This window comes from Colobus angolensis, unplaced genomic scaffold (assembly GCF_000951035.1).
Source record: "Colobus angolensis palliatus isolate OR3802 unplaced genomic scaffold, Cang.pa_1.0 Scaffold278, whole genome shotgun sequence".
Classification (NCBI taxonomy): domain Eukaryota; kingdom Metazoa; phylum Chordata; class Mammalia; order Primates; family Cercopithecidae; genus Colobus; species Colobus angolensis.
The window spans coordinates 1571751-1584561 of record NW_012116021.1 but is presented as its reverse complement, the minus strand read 5'-3'; the positions used below and the strand labels follow the sequence as shown (position 1 = coordinate 1584561).

Sequence of the window (12811 nt, the reverse complement as noted above, 5' to 3'; positions counted from 1 at the left end):
CTTTACTTATTTATGTTTATCATGTTATTATGTTTGTTTATTTGTCAAACTGTGTCTCACTCTGTGGCTCAGGCTGGAATGCAGTGGTACGATCTATAGCTCACTGCAGCCTCAACCTTCCTGGGCTCAAACAACCCTCCTGCCTCAGCCTCCCCACTAGCTGGGACTACAGGCATGCACCGCCATATCAGGCTAATTTTTAAATTTTTTGTAGAGACGAGGTCTCACTATGTTGCCCAGGTTGGTCTCAGACTCCCGGGCTCCGCTTCAGCCTCCCAAAGTATTGGATTACAGGCGTGAGCCACTGCAGCGGTCCATGTTTTGATACATGTATACATTGTGGGATAGCTAAACCAAGCTAGTTAATATATGTGTTACCTTATATACTTATCTAGTGATAAATTTAAAGCTGTTTTTTGGAAGTCCAAACTGTTTTAACTCAGAGTCAGGATGATGGGGTTCATTACTAAGAGACTTTGCTACTGAAGCCTGGGTTGTTTTTTTTTTTTTTTTCAAGATGAAAGAGAATACAGAGGAATATATAAACACTGAGATGAAACCTTTATTTTCAAGGTAACATGACAACTGAATGAAAAATAGAGCAATGGCAAAGGATTCTTTCTTCTCCTTCACTCTGATGTACCATGGCTGTGAGTTCTTTCAAAGGCAGACACAAAGGGTCTGGGGCTACATTCAAGTCTGAGAAGCTATTTCTGTCCACAGTCTGTGATGTCTACACCTTCAGAATGGGGAACGGGTTTCAGGGGTCTCTGACGGATATAGCTCATGCAGTGATTTCTAGTCCGGTGCTGATCAGCCTTCCGAGGATGTTGTTTGGTCACGCTTCATAAAACTTGAGCCAGCCCATTGTTCCTTGTCACAACCTGAAATATGTTGGGAAAAATTTACATGGCAACAAACACCACTTCTCTTCTCTGACTAAATCGCTCCTCTCACTTCATCCCGTGCTCCCTGTCTCCCAGCCCTATGGGACCTTGGTAGGGTGGCCTTCTCTGACCTACAGGGGTTGCATTTCAAGTCGCTCAAGTGTTCTATTCTTGGTACACGACATGCCATTGCAAAAGCAGTTTCAGGCTCACAGAATTTTAGAAATGGGCCTAGTTTCCCAGCCAGATGAGATGAGTGGGTGATGGGTGAAGAATCACCCTTCATTGAATGCCTGTTGAATGCCAGCCACTGTTGGCGTTTACCAGAGTTCATTTAATCTTCTCATCAACTACTATTGCTACCCTCAGTTGCCAAGTGAAGAAATCAGGGAGCATGCAGGAAGGTTAAGAGACTTTCCCAAGCCCACACAACCGGTAGGAGCCCCAATTTCAGACCCTAGTTCAAAGGCTACATTCTTCCAGGCGGCCTCCAACTGGGTTGCTTAACGGTTGAAAGGACAGTGACAGTGGGACAATAACTGAGGCCCGTATTGCCCAGAGCGTCCCTATCCCCGGTCCGGAGCTGGAAGAGGCCATAGATCGCTGCCTCCACATCTTTTTCTCTCCTTTGGGTTCGGTGACTCACGATCCTTCTTCCTCTCTCCCGGGATATGACCTCAAATTTCACCCCCTGCGAAATTTGAGAATACGTGAGTCAGTTAGTCGGCCTGGACCCATCAGAGCCCCGCAGGTGAGCTACCGGCCGACTTCATTCCTCTGAGCCCCAGTCGACACCTGACCTTACCCAGCCCTCTAAAGCAGCTTGCGGTCACAATTACGCCTCTCTTCACCCCACCCCCATCGACAGCAAACACGACCCATCTTCTAGCCCTCCTCCCCTTTCCCCGCCCACTCCGGGCTGGCCTTATCCAATAGCGTCTGTGTCCCTGGACTAAAGCCGTCAAATGTAGCCAATTGCTGAGGAGTTCTCCCCTAAGAATCCCGCCTCCACTCTGAGGAACAGCTTCGCTGACCAGTGGATTCCCTCGTAATGCCATGAGCGCGCGGGACAAGTGGAGAAGCGGCTAAACTGCCCAATGAACAAGCGGTTTCCGTGGTTGGGGGCGTGGCAGAAGCGGTGGTCAGGGGCGTGGCGGCAGTTACTTGGGCGGGGCCGGTAGCGGCGGGAGCTGCACTGGCCAGGGGTTCCGGCTGTATATCCATGAGCGCCGCCGGCAGCCGGGAAGCTGCTGGAACCAGACTGGGGGCGAGCTGAGCACCTGTAGTCAATCACACGCAGGTAAAGCCACGCCGAGCGAGCTCCGCGGAGCAGGGATCGCACTCCGGACCCGTCGAACCGAATCTCTGAGCCCCGAGTTCCCGGCGTAGCTCGGCCCATCACGCCGCAGCCTGAGGGGATCCTCGGGGGCCTGTCATACGGCGCCGTGGGGGTCCAGAGAGCTGGCTTGCCCAGTGGCGGGGACAGCCCAGATCGCGGCGGGGGATACGCCTTCCTGAGGCCCTTTGTCCCCTTGTGCCCGGGAAACCGAGGTTGGGGATAATCCCGACCGCGGCCTCTCTGGCTGCCATTCCCCCATTGGTGCTCTCTTCTGGGGTCTGGGGAGGGGTCTGCCGGTTCAGGCTTGGGGAAGAAGGTCCGGGATCCGCACCTGGGAGGAGAGGGCCGAGGGTCCTGATTACAACCCGAGATAACCGAGAGACCTCTGTGTTTCGGGGCTCCAGGGGCGCACCCAGGACCAGTGGGTTTAAGTTCTAGGGAGGCAGCTTTTGACCCACTTGGAAGCACATTTACCGAGTTCGGCCCGGCGACTGGCACTGTTCTAGGCGCTTCGTGAGCTTTTCCCACATCTAGAGCTGTCCAGCAGCGCAGGAGGCTGCCTGCCAGGCCGGGCAGCTAGCGCCTCGACCTTGGCAATGTCCAAGCAGTGGCCGGATGACAGCCACCTGTGTGGGATGCTTAGGACTCCCAAGGGAGGACTGCATGACCCATCTGTAAGGGCCTTCTCTACCCACAGATGCACTTTAAGTGGCCTTTAATGCCTAGCTTGAGGATAGTACTTCTGGGGGTCGATTAGGTTCCAAGTGGCTGTTAAATTCACCCATAATGAATTTTGAGGTTTCAGCTCTGAAGAGTGGGTGTTAGCAAAGAGAATGGATTATACAAAAAGATAGAGGTTTGTTTAGCCTCCATGAAACCCCTTAATTTGAACTACCATGGACCGCTGTCTTAATCTTCCCAAACCCTCTAGTTTGGTTGCTCGACCTCCAGTTTGTCAGTTTCACCTGCATTCCAGTAACCAAATCCAAAGGCAGGTTCCAAGAACAGGCTCCATAGAGGGACCTGGAGAGACTGCAGGTTTGGCAGAGTCATCAAGATCTGTGCCCAGAGCATTTCGAAGGCCGTTTCCTTACAGCCACATTAAGCAGAGTCCAAAAGAGAAATCCTTCACTACCCTCTGTCATTTGCCTGAATAGAGAGAACATAATAATCTTCTAAAGGTCAGGAGGCAGAGAAAGAATCTTAACACAACTTCCTGTGTGTTTTAGGATGAATTAATCTTTGAATATCTAGTCAGAAAGCAGACCAATCCATATACAGCTGGTAGTCAGCACGGACTTGTGACATTTTAGAGCTGAAGGCACCTTGGATAGAGCTCATCTCTATCTAAATCTAATTAGATAGACTCGAATTCAGTCTCCTCAATGCACAGGTGAGGAAACTGAGGCCTGGGGTGGTCACAGGGCTGGCTGGTCATCACAGGCCTATGACTAAGGGTTGATCTCTTGACTTTAGATCTAGCCAGTGCATGACTTACTTCACTCCAAGCTTAGTTTGCCCATTCTCAGTGTTTTAAGTTCTAGGGGAGCCCAGAGGGGTTAGGAGGACAGATTTTGGTGCCTGAGTGCCTGGATTTGAATCCTAGCCCTGCCTCTTACTAGCTGTGCAACCTTGGGCAAGCTACTTAACCTCTCTGTGCCTCTGTTTCCTCACCTCTAAAACAGAAATAATAATGATACTTATGTTAGAAGGTTGCTTTGAGAAGGGCTTGGAGTTACTACATCTGAAGCATTTAGAACAGTACCTGGCACAGGGTAAGCACAATAGATTTGCTAGATACGATATTCTGTTGCCTTTTTATACATTTTTCTTCATATCCACCACCCAATACTCTATCAAGAGCTAATTTTTCCCCATTCCCCTTCCCCCCAACCCCCAATTCATTAAACATATTCCAGATTTCATTTTAACACAGACAGCTTCAAGGGGATTCCAAGTCCCGTTGCATATATCTTACTTATTTTTCTGACTCAGGTAATTCAGTTTCTATGTTAGTTCCTCACTGCAGTTATATTCTTCTTAGGCTCTGAACCTTTTAAAATTATCTTTAAAAGCGGGCAGCGAGGGGTGGGAATCCCTTGAAATGGTAAAGTCCTGGATGATACCATGTCCATGGTGTTCTTCCAAATATGTATTCCCTCTCTGCAGCCCTCCTCCCGAGCAATGCGTGTGATGCAGCTTGATTCTAAATGGATGAACATTTTTAGATTAAGATTTTATGAGCCACTGTATTAAGTGCTTTTCGGAAGTTCAGGGATCGTGTGTCAACTGCATTTAAGCAAGTTACTTAGTCATTCGAGTAGGGGGAGCACCAGCAGCGCCTGCCTGGCCTGGCAGAAGCAGAAGTGTGTGACTGATCAGTGCTGGCAATCTAGCTGGTTCACTGGTTTATCTGCGTTTTTATTGTTCTTTTCCAAAGCTTGAAATAAACCAGATGGCAAATACAATGGAATCGTCTTTTTCCTCTCATTTTAGTCAGGGTCGTTCACTTTCTTTCCTTTTTACTCTCACCTTCATTTCCTTTATCGCCTTCACAGGTCTGACAAATAGCCACTCTCACTGTGCCAGCCAATTCCCTTTTGATGAAAAGATGCCTGCCACTTTCATTTTTTGCAGGAATCCAGTCACCTTTGATTTTCTCTTCTGTTTTTACTTGTTTTCTAGATTGAACCAAAGATTATCACTTCATTAAATCGCACCTTCTTATGCTTTGTTTTTCTTGAGTTGATTCTGAATTTTGGTTTTTGTTTAAGCTGTTCTAGAGATCAGCCATTTTAGAATAATAGTTTTCATTTCTCTGCTTGTGTATTAATAGGGGCCCCTTTCTCTCTTTCTCACTCTCTTTTCTCAACATTTTGGTGGAAGGGCTTCTCATTCGCTGTTACTCATTGCTTTGAGCCTTTACACCTTCTCCTGGTAATCTCTGGCAGGACCCATAACCTCTGTAGTGGTTCTCACTGCCCTTGTTTTGAGCTCCTGCCCCAAGCAGGAAATAATTTTTTTTGGTCTTATGGGGACAGAGGTAGAGTCTGTCTTATTTTTTGCCTAAAATCTGGCTCTTTTAAAAGCCCCAGCAGAGAGACATTTCCAATATAATTGAATTTTGTGTGGCAAAATTTCTACCATGACCTACAACTTACAGTATTCCTATTTTTATTGCATTGTGAGTTTTGAGCATTCCATGACCAGTTTCAGAGTATAGATGATGTGGGGCATGAGGTACTTAAGCCTGTCTGTTTCATCTTGGGCTAAGTTATCCCCAGGAACAGAGCAATGAGAAGTTCAGGGTGCCTCTTAAATGTGTCTGGTGTCAGGATTTTATAGCAGCTTTTCATGGTTCAGCCTTTTTGGCCAGTGCATGATTAGGACATTTTTAAGCCCTGTGCTGCTGTTTCTGTGTTGATACCATACAGGTGCTACATTATCTGCTTTCAGGATTATTTTCATATCTGCAGATTTATTTTTTGTTGTCTTGTTCAGGGCATCATGTTTTTGGATTGAATGTTCTCTGTTTATAAAGTGGTTGGTGTGGACAGATGATAAGCTCCACCATTACCCCTGAAGCTCGTGGACTGGGGCCAGTTGGGTGAGGGGCTTGTTACACACCGACCCATTGTCTGATCTTTCACAATAAATAGTAGACAGGTGAAGAGCTTTTTAGCGAAGTGGAACATTGGTACCCTTGGATTTGCCTGGTTTCTGATTTTCTTTTGTTGTCTTTAAGTGGAGGTTCATTAAGTTCAACAAATTGAGCATCTGGTGTGTGCCAGGAACACAGTTGACAAGATTAACAAATTAGTTCGGTTTATTGCTTAAAAACTTTTTGTTTTAAAATTGTTTTTATTAGAAATTTAAAATTTTTTAATTCAAATTTTAGTTTTTAAAAATAGGCATTACATTCACATGATGAAAGAAAATATTTGAAAAGCACAAAAGTAAATACATCTCTGTGTACCCCTGACCCCTGAACCTCAGAGGCAACCAGCATTAGTGATTTCTTCATCCTCCAGAAGTGGTCTCTGAAAATCCCTTTCAAGGGATTTTATACATCTATAAGCAAATTCGTTAACATATTCTGTACACCGCCCCTTTTTGCAGAAATGGTAGCGCGCTGTATACATGCTATTTGGAACCTTGCCTTTTTCACTTAATATTTCTTGGCAGTGTGAAAAGAGCTTCCACGTCATTTTTTATGAAGGCCTTCTATTTTAGATATCTGTTTAATGTTTCTAAGGATGCTAAAAAACAGTCTTATTTAGGCAGCAGCTTTGCTGGAGATCTTAAAGATCTTGTGGATATTTGGAGGCAAATATTTTTCTTTTCTGTGAGAGGCTGGGGGAGGTGCAGGGGAGCTTCTAAAGGTCAGCTGTGAAGGGAGAGCTGGGGCACTGGCGAGTGAGGAACGCATTGGTCCTTGGGCCCTTCGCCTTGCCATCTGTGCAGAATGTGCTAGCATTTCCAGGGACAGTTTGCTGTTTGCTCTCTATTCTCCAGAGAAGCTTCCTGGTCTCCCCAAGTCAAATTTCCAGGATCTTTTTTCCTTTTTTTTTTTTTGGAGTCTCGCTCTTGTTGCCCAGGCTAGAGGGCAGTGGTGAGATCTCGGCTCACTGCAACCTCTGCTTCCCAGGTTCAAGTGATTTGCCTGCCTCAGCCTCTCAAGTAGCTGGGATTACAGGCGCACACCGCCACACCCAGCTAATTTTGTATTTTTGATGGAGACAGGGTTTCACAATGCTGGTCTCAAACTCCTGACGTCAGATGACCTTCTTGCCTCAGCCTCCCAAAGTGCTGGGATTACAGGCGTGAGCCACTGTGTGCCTAGCCTCATTTCCCACATCTCTGTTGCATCTCATCCCATCTGCTGCACTACAGCATCACTCCACTTGTCCTGCCTTTGGGCATCCAAGAGGAAGCCTGCCCTTTGTCACAACACTTTCTGTTTGGGTAGCTTGAAGTGTCTCACCCCTTCTTTTCTCTCACCCCAGGAAAAACCAGCTGTCACACCTGCTCCGTAAAGCGTCTTCCCCAAGCCCGCACATAATTTTGTTGCTGTCCTTGGAAGTATTTCCCAAGATCTCCAAACCACTTTAAATTTCCAAGATCTGAGCCTGACCTGGCCTCGCTAACAAAGGTTTCCACTGATGCTGACTCTAAGAAGAAAGTTTTCAAGGTTCTTTGTATTTGAACTTTCTATGGCTAGGCTTGTGTTTTAAATAACCACACTGATTTAAACATGGTCTTATAGTCTTCAGTGGCTCCCAGATCTTGCCTCTTGTGTTTTTTTTCCCTCTTTCATTTGAATGTGCCTTAACCTTCATCTTGCTTTTATTTACCTCTGAGTCTGGTTTAGAGCCACCTGGAAATTGAATGGAATCTTTAGTCTATTAGTCTAATCTAGAGTTCTTACCTTCTGGCCTTTGCTCATTGCTGAGTACCCACATTATTAGTTAATTGTACCATAGATACTCTGTTACATAAGGTGAGGAGGAGGAGGTGGGGGTATCAATTCCACTTTTTCCAGGCTAGAGTGCAGTGGTGCAATCTCGGCTCACTGCAACCTCTGCTTCCCGGGTTCAAGCGATTTTCCTGCCTCATCCTCTCATTTTATCTTGGATAAAAGAGAAGCTCTGAAAGACTGCCTCCCTGTGTGCACAGTCACTGTAGGCATGTATTTGTGTACTGTTTACTTAGTCATGTCAATGAGGACCATAAAAAACAAAAATCGGCCGGGCGCGGTGGCTCAAGCCTGTAATCCCAGCACTTTGGGAGGCGGAGACGGGCGGATCACGAGGTCAGGAGATCGAGACCATCCTGGCTAACACAGTGAAACCCCGTCTCTACTAAAAAATACAAAAAACTAGCCGGGCGAGCTGGCGGGCGCCTGTAGTCCCAGCTACTCGGGAGGCTGAGGCAGGAGAATGGCGTAAACCCGGGAGGCGGAGCTTGCGGTGAGCTGAGATCCGGCCACTGCACTCCAGCCTGGGCGACAGAGCGAGACTCTGTCTCAAAAAAAAAAAAAAAAAAAAAAATCAGGAAGCCCAACATGGATTGCTACATTCTGATTCTTTCAAATAAGGAAATACAGCAGGGGTTGGTGGCTCACGCCTGTAGTCCCGGCACTTTGGGAGGCCAAGGAGGGCGGATCACCTGAGGTCAGGAGTTCCAGACCTGCCTGACCAACAAGGTGAAACCTCGTCTCTACTAAAAATACAAAAATTAGCTGGGCATGGTGGTATGTGCCTGTAATCCCAGCTACTTGGGAGGCTGAGGCAGGAGAATCACTTGAACCCAGGAGGCAGAGGCTGCCGTGAGCCAAGATCGCACCACTGCACTCCAGCCTGGGCGACAGAGCGAGACTGTGTCTCAAAACAACAACAACAACAACAACAGCAAAAGGAAATACAAAATCCCTGTCATCTAAAAAGATATTTTAGCCTGGGCGTGGTTGTTCACACCTGTAATCCCAGTACTTTGGGAGGTCGAGGCAGGCGGATCACTTGAGACCAGGAGTTCGAGACCAGCCTGGCCAGCATGATGAAACCCCATCTCCATTAAAAATACAAAATATTAGCTGGGCATGGTGGTGCACTCTCACAATCCCAGCTACTCGGGAAGCTGAAGCAGGAGAATTACTTGAACCCGGGAGGCAGAGGTTACAGTGAGCCAAGATTGAGCTACTGTACTCCAGCCTGGGTGACAGAGCAAAACTCTGTCTCAAAAAAAAAAAAAAAAAAGAAAAGAAAAGAAAAGAAAAAAAAAGGAGATATTTTAGCACCAAAAATTTTGGAAGATCAGTATCTCAGGTTAAAGAGCACGTTCTACCCAGGACATATTTAGCTTACTAAAAAGGTTGAGTTAATGGCCATTGAATTATGCTGTTTGGGAGGGCCTAAGGTAGAGGATTCTACTCAAGGAGAGGTTCCTCTTTTGCAGTGTCCTTAAACAATCCTGGTTACTCCTTTGCTGCGAAACCAGGCCATTGATTTAGTCAAGTTAACCTAACCCCAGCAGCATTTGGTGGGGCTTTGCGCCCAGTTTTTTAGGTGGTACAGACTACACAATGTTGATAGGCAGTTGTAGCACCTTATAGTGAGGTGAACGGATATTGGAAATTGTTCTTTGACTCCTGAAGTCTGGATTTGTCATGTCTGAAGTGCCATGTTTTAGTTCTTAAGGACTGAGGAGTGGGAGGGGTCTGAGGTAAGACCTCAGCAACCTGCTGGAATTAAGTAAGGCTCTTCAGTGGTATTTACACATAAGTTCTTTGGAAGCATGCACTTAAACTTACTAAATCCATGATTTAGTATGCCCGGTAATGGCCCAGATGGCTTCTGAGATACAGCGTGACCTCTCATCCGAGTCCCCACCACACTTTTTGCTTTCTTCCTGTACCACCACCACATTCATTTTGTGCTATGGATTTCCTAATCCAGGGCTGAGGATATGTCCTTGAGGTTCCTTGGGTTCTCATTAGATTACAAACTCAGACTTTTTGGTTCGTGTTAAAGATAACTGGAAATGTTTTATAAGCCTGTCCTGGAATGTTGGGATACCTAATTATAATATCAAGGTCCACCCGCACAGTCTCAGTGCCTCCCCCATTTGTATGTGAATTTCTGATGAATCGAAGCCAGGTAAACCCCGCTATAGAGAAAAATACATAGATGGACTTAGTGCCGAAAAGATGTGAGAGCATCAAGTGAAGTCAAATGATACCACACAGCACTGTGTAAATGAAGGCTGTAGTAGTGGTCCCAGTGAGAAAAGGAGTGTGAGAATGGACGTGTCACACTGTACCTGGAAGTATAGGCTCTCAGGATCCATAGAACCTGCCCAGGAGTAGGCAGGACCACACTGACATCGTCTGCAGTTGTTTCAGGTCTGAAAAATGGCATTAGCCTCTATATTAATGTAGCTCATCTGAATTTTACTATTTGAGTAATTTTGTTTTTATAAATGTGCTTGGATCTCTGTAACTGTAAAAGTGCCAAAGGAAGTTTATGCAACATACTGAGTACTATTTGTACTGTTTGTGCATTTTAAGAACTCGTATAATAAATAATAGTTGGATAAAAGTAGTTTAACTTAAATTTAAGAGTCGAACACAAAATAATGTAGCCAGGGTCATCTGGCAGGACTAGTTTTTCCCCTCAGAGGGAGCCATTTGGTACCTGAGTTTGAAAGACCCCAGTGCAGGAATCGAAGCTCTGGGAGGCAGACAGAGGTTTCCAGTCATGTTTGTGTCATTCATATGGCTCCTTTCCATGTGTTGAACATTTTAGAAATATTAACTGAGTTGAAGAGTTGACTTAATTGGTTTTCTGCCTTGAGGTCCTGTCTGTTCAGACCCTGAAAGTGATAAAGTCATTTGGAGAACTTGAGAAACACTCCCAAGGAAAGTGACAAAAATTGCTTATGGGTTTGGGAAGGACACTTTACAGGGCAGCAGGTACAAGTCATCACACCCGTTTGTACGTGCAGCCAACGCTTACCTTCCACATTAATGAAAGGAGGCCTTCCAAAACTAATTTCTCTGTTTCTTTTCGTTTATTTTTGGAGTGAGTGATAAAGTTTTCTTGTTGATATTTGCGTGACCTAAACTCTTGCCAGAACTGCAGTAGCTGGCAGCAGCCTCACGTTTATTTTCCACAGGCAACTCATCAGCCCAGGGACAGTAGAGGCTTGATCGCAGCTGAAAGTTGGGGTGAGCTTAGGCCTTAGTGACTAGCAGGACTGTTTGTCATATTGCTAAATAATCACTCATTCATTTATTAGCCTTTTATTCTGGCAATTTTAAAGATATACAGAAGTAGAGAGAATCAGATAGTGAACCTCCATGCCCCACAAAACCCATCACCAGCTTTAACAATAATCAACTCATAACCACTCACATTTACTCTGTCTTCCTAGCTACTTTTCCCAGCTCACATTAATTTTGAAATAAATCCCAAATATCATATAGTTGCATCTATAAATATTTCCATGATAATTCTTAAACGCAAAGACTCCTTTATTAAACACCCATTATTACTCTTCGAAAAATTAACACTAATCCTTTAATATCATCAAACATCATCATTGTTCAAATTTCCAATTGTTTAAAAATGGCATAAGTGTTTTTCTCCTTAAGCTTAATTTCTTTGAATTAGGATTCAAGTAAGGATTAGACATTATGATTTATTGTTCTACCATTTATGTCTCTTTTGAGCTACAGATCCCCTTTTCTTTTCTTTTCTTCTTTTCCCTGTAATTTGTTGGAGAAACTGGGTAGTCTGTCCAGTAGAGGTATTTATTTACTTTTGACAGATCATGCATTCATGTGTTATAACATTCAAAAGGTACAACATGGTAAAGAGTGGAAAACTTCCTCCCAAGAAGCAGGCAATGTTACTAGTATCTTGTATATTTTTTCAGAGATCTTTTATGTGTGTCCCAGCAAATGTGTGTGCATTTATGTTTTTTCTTTCTTTTTTATATAACTGGTAGCATATTGTACATATTGTTCTGCTCTTTGTTTTAGTCACTTAACATGGAATTATACATGTTAGCAAATTTCTTGTTTTTTTGTTTTTTGAGACAGTCTTACTCTGTCACCCAGGCTGGATTGCAGTGGTAGGATCTGGGCTCACTGCAGCCTCCACCTCCTAGACTCAAGTGATCCTCCCACCTCAGTCTTCCCAGTAGCTGAGACGACATCACACCTAGCTAATTTTTGTGTTTGCTGTAGAGATAGTGTTTCACCGTGTTGCCCAGGCTGGTCTCAAATTCCTGAACTCAAGTGATCCACCCTCCTGGCCTCCCAAAGTGCTGGGATTACAGGTGTGTGCCACAGTACCCAGTCAAATTTTAGTAAATTTCTACATATATTGTTTGGCATCCTATTACTTTTTCTCATGTATCCAATTATGTCATTACTATTTCCTAAAAATTGAGGGACATACAATATTCCTAGGATTATGTGATTGTGCTAGAGTCCTCACAGCTGGGAAATGTTCTTTTTTCTCATTCAGAGAATGAGAAAAATTCAGAATTCAGCAGGCATTTATTGAGCTCTTTCTCTGCTGGACGCTGTGCCAGACACTCTGCCCTGAGGAGTTTCCCTGGGGCCTGAACACCCTGTGCCCCACTATGCGCCATAGAGGAGGCTTTCCACAGTGCTAGCTGAGCTTCCAACCCCTTCCAGCTCCTTGTGTGGCCTGACCTGTATTCACACTGTAGACATTAGCTTCTTAGGTTCCAAATATCCTGGCTGCAGTTCCCTCCTCTGTTCTGATCATGTTAATAAAGTGCTTGCTCATTCTTGTCAATGATGTTGACAAATGTACCTTCTAAATAGTGGGATGATGGAAAATGCCAAGTAGATTATAGCCAAGGATATTTTTCCCAATTTAGAAAACATAGTTCCTTTCCCTCCATCTATCATTAATATCACCCATCAGTCTACTTATTGACTCTACATAGAAATTCTGGATGTTGCACTGAAATTGCAAGAGAAATCAGCACTTTGCCACAAAAGAGCTTATAAGAGGAATGCAGGTTTCTTTTTCTTTTTTTTTTTTTTTTT

General features: G+C 44.8%; 1 protein-coding gene across 2 annotated transcripts in view; it reads left to right on the top strand.

The window, feature by feature from the left end:
• Nucleotides 1-1774: 1774 nt before the first annotated feature.
• The window catches only part of ABHD2 (abhydrolase domain containing 2), a 113186-nt gene continuing 102149 nt past the window's right edge, over nucleotides 1775-12811 (top strand). Inside the window, exon 1 of one of the 2 annotated variants that reach the window (XM_011948319.1) lies at nucleotides 1775-2187. The gene's annotated coding sequence lies outside the window, so the exon portion shown is untranslated. The remainder of the gene's footprint in view (nucleotides 2188-12811) is intronic. The other variant, XM_011948320.1, reaches the window with a different exon arrangement.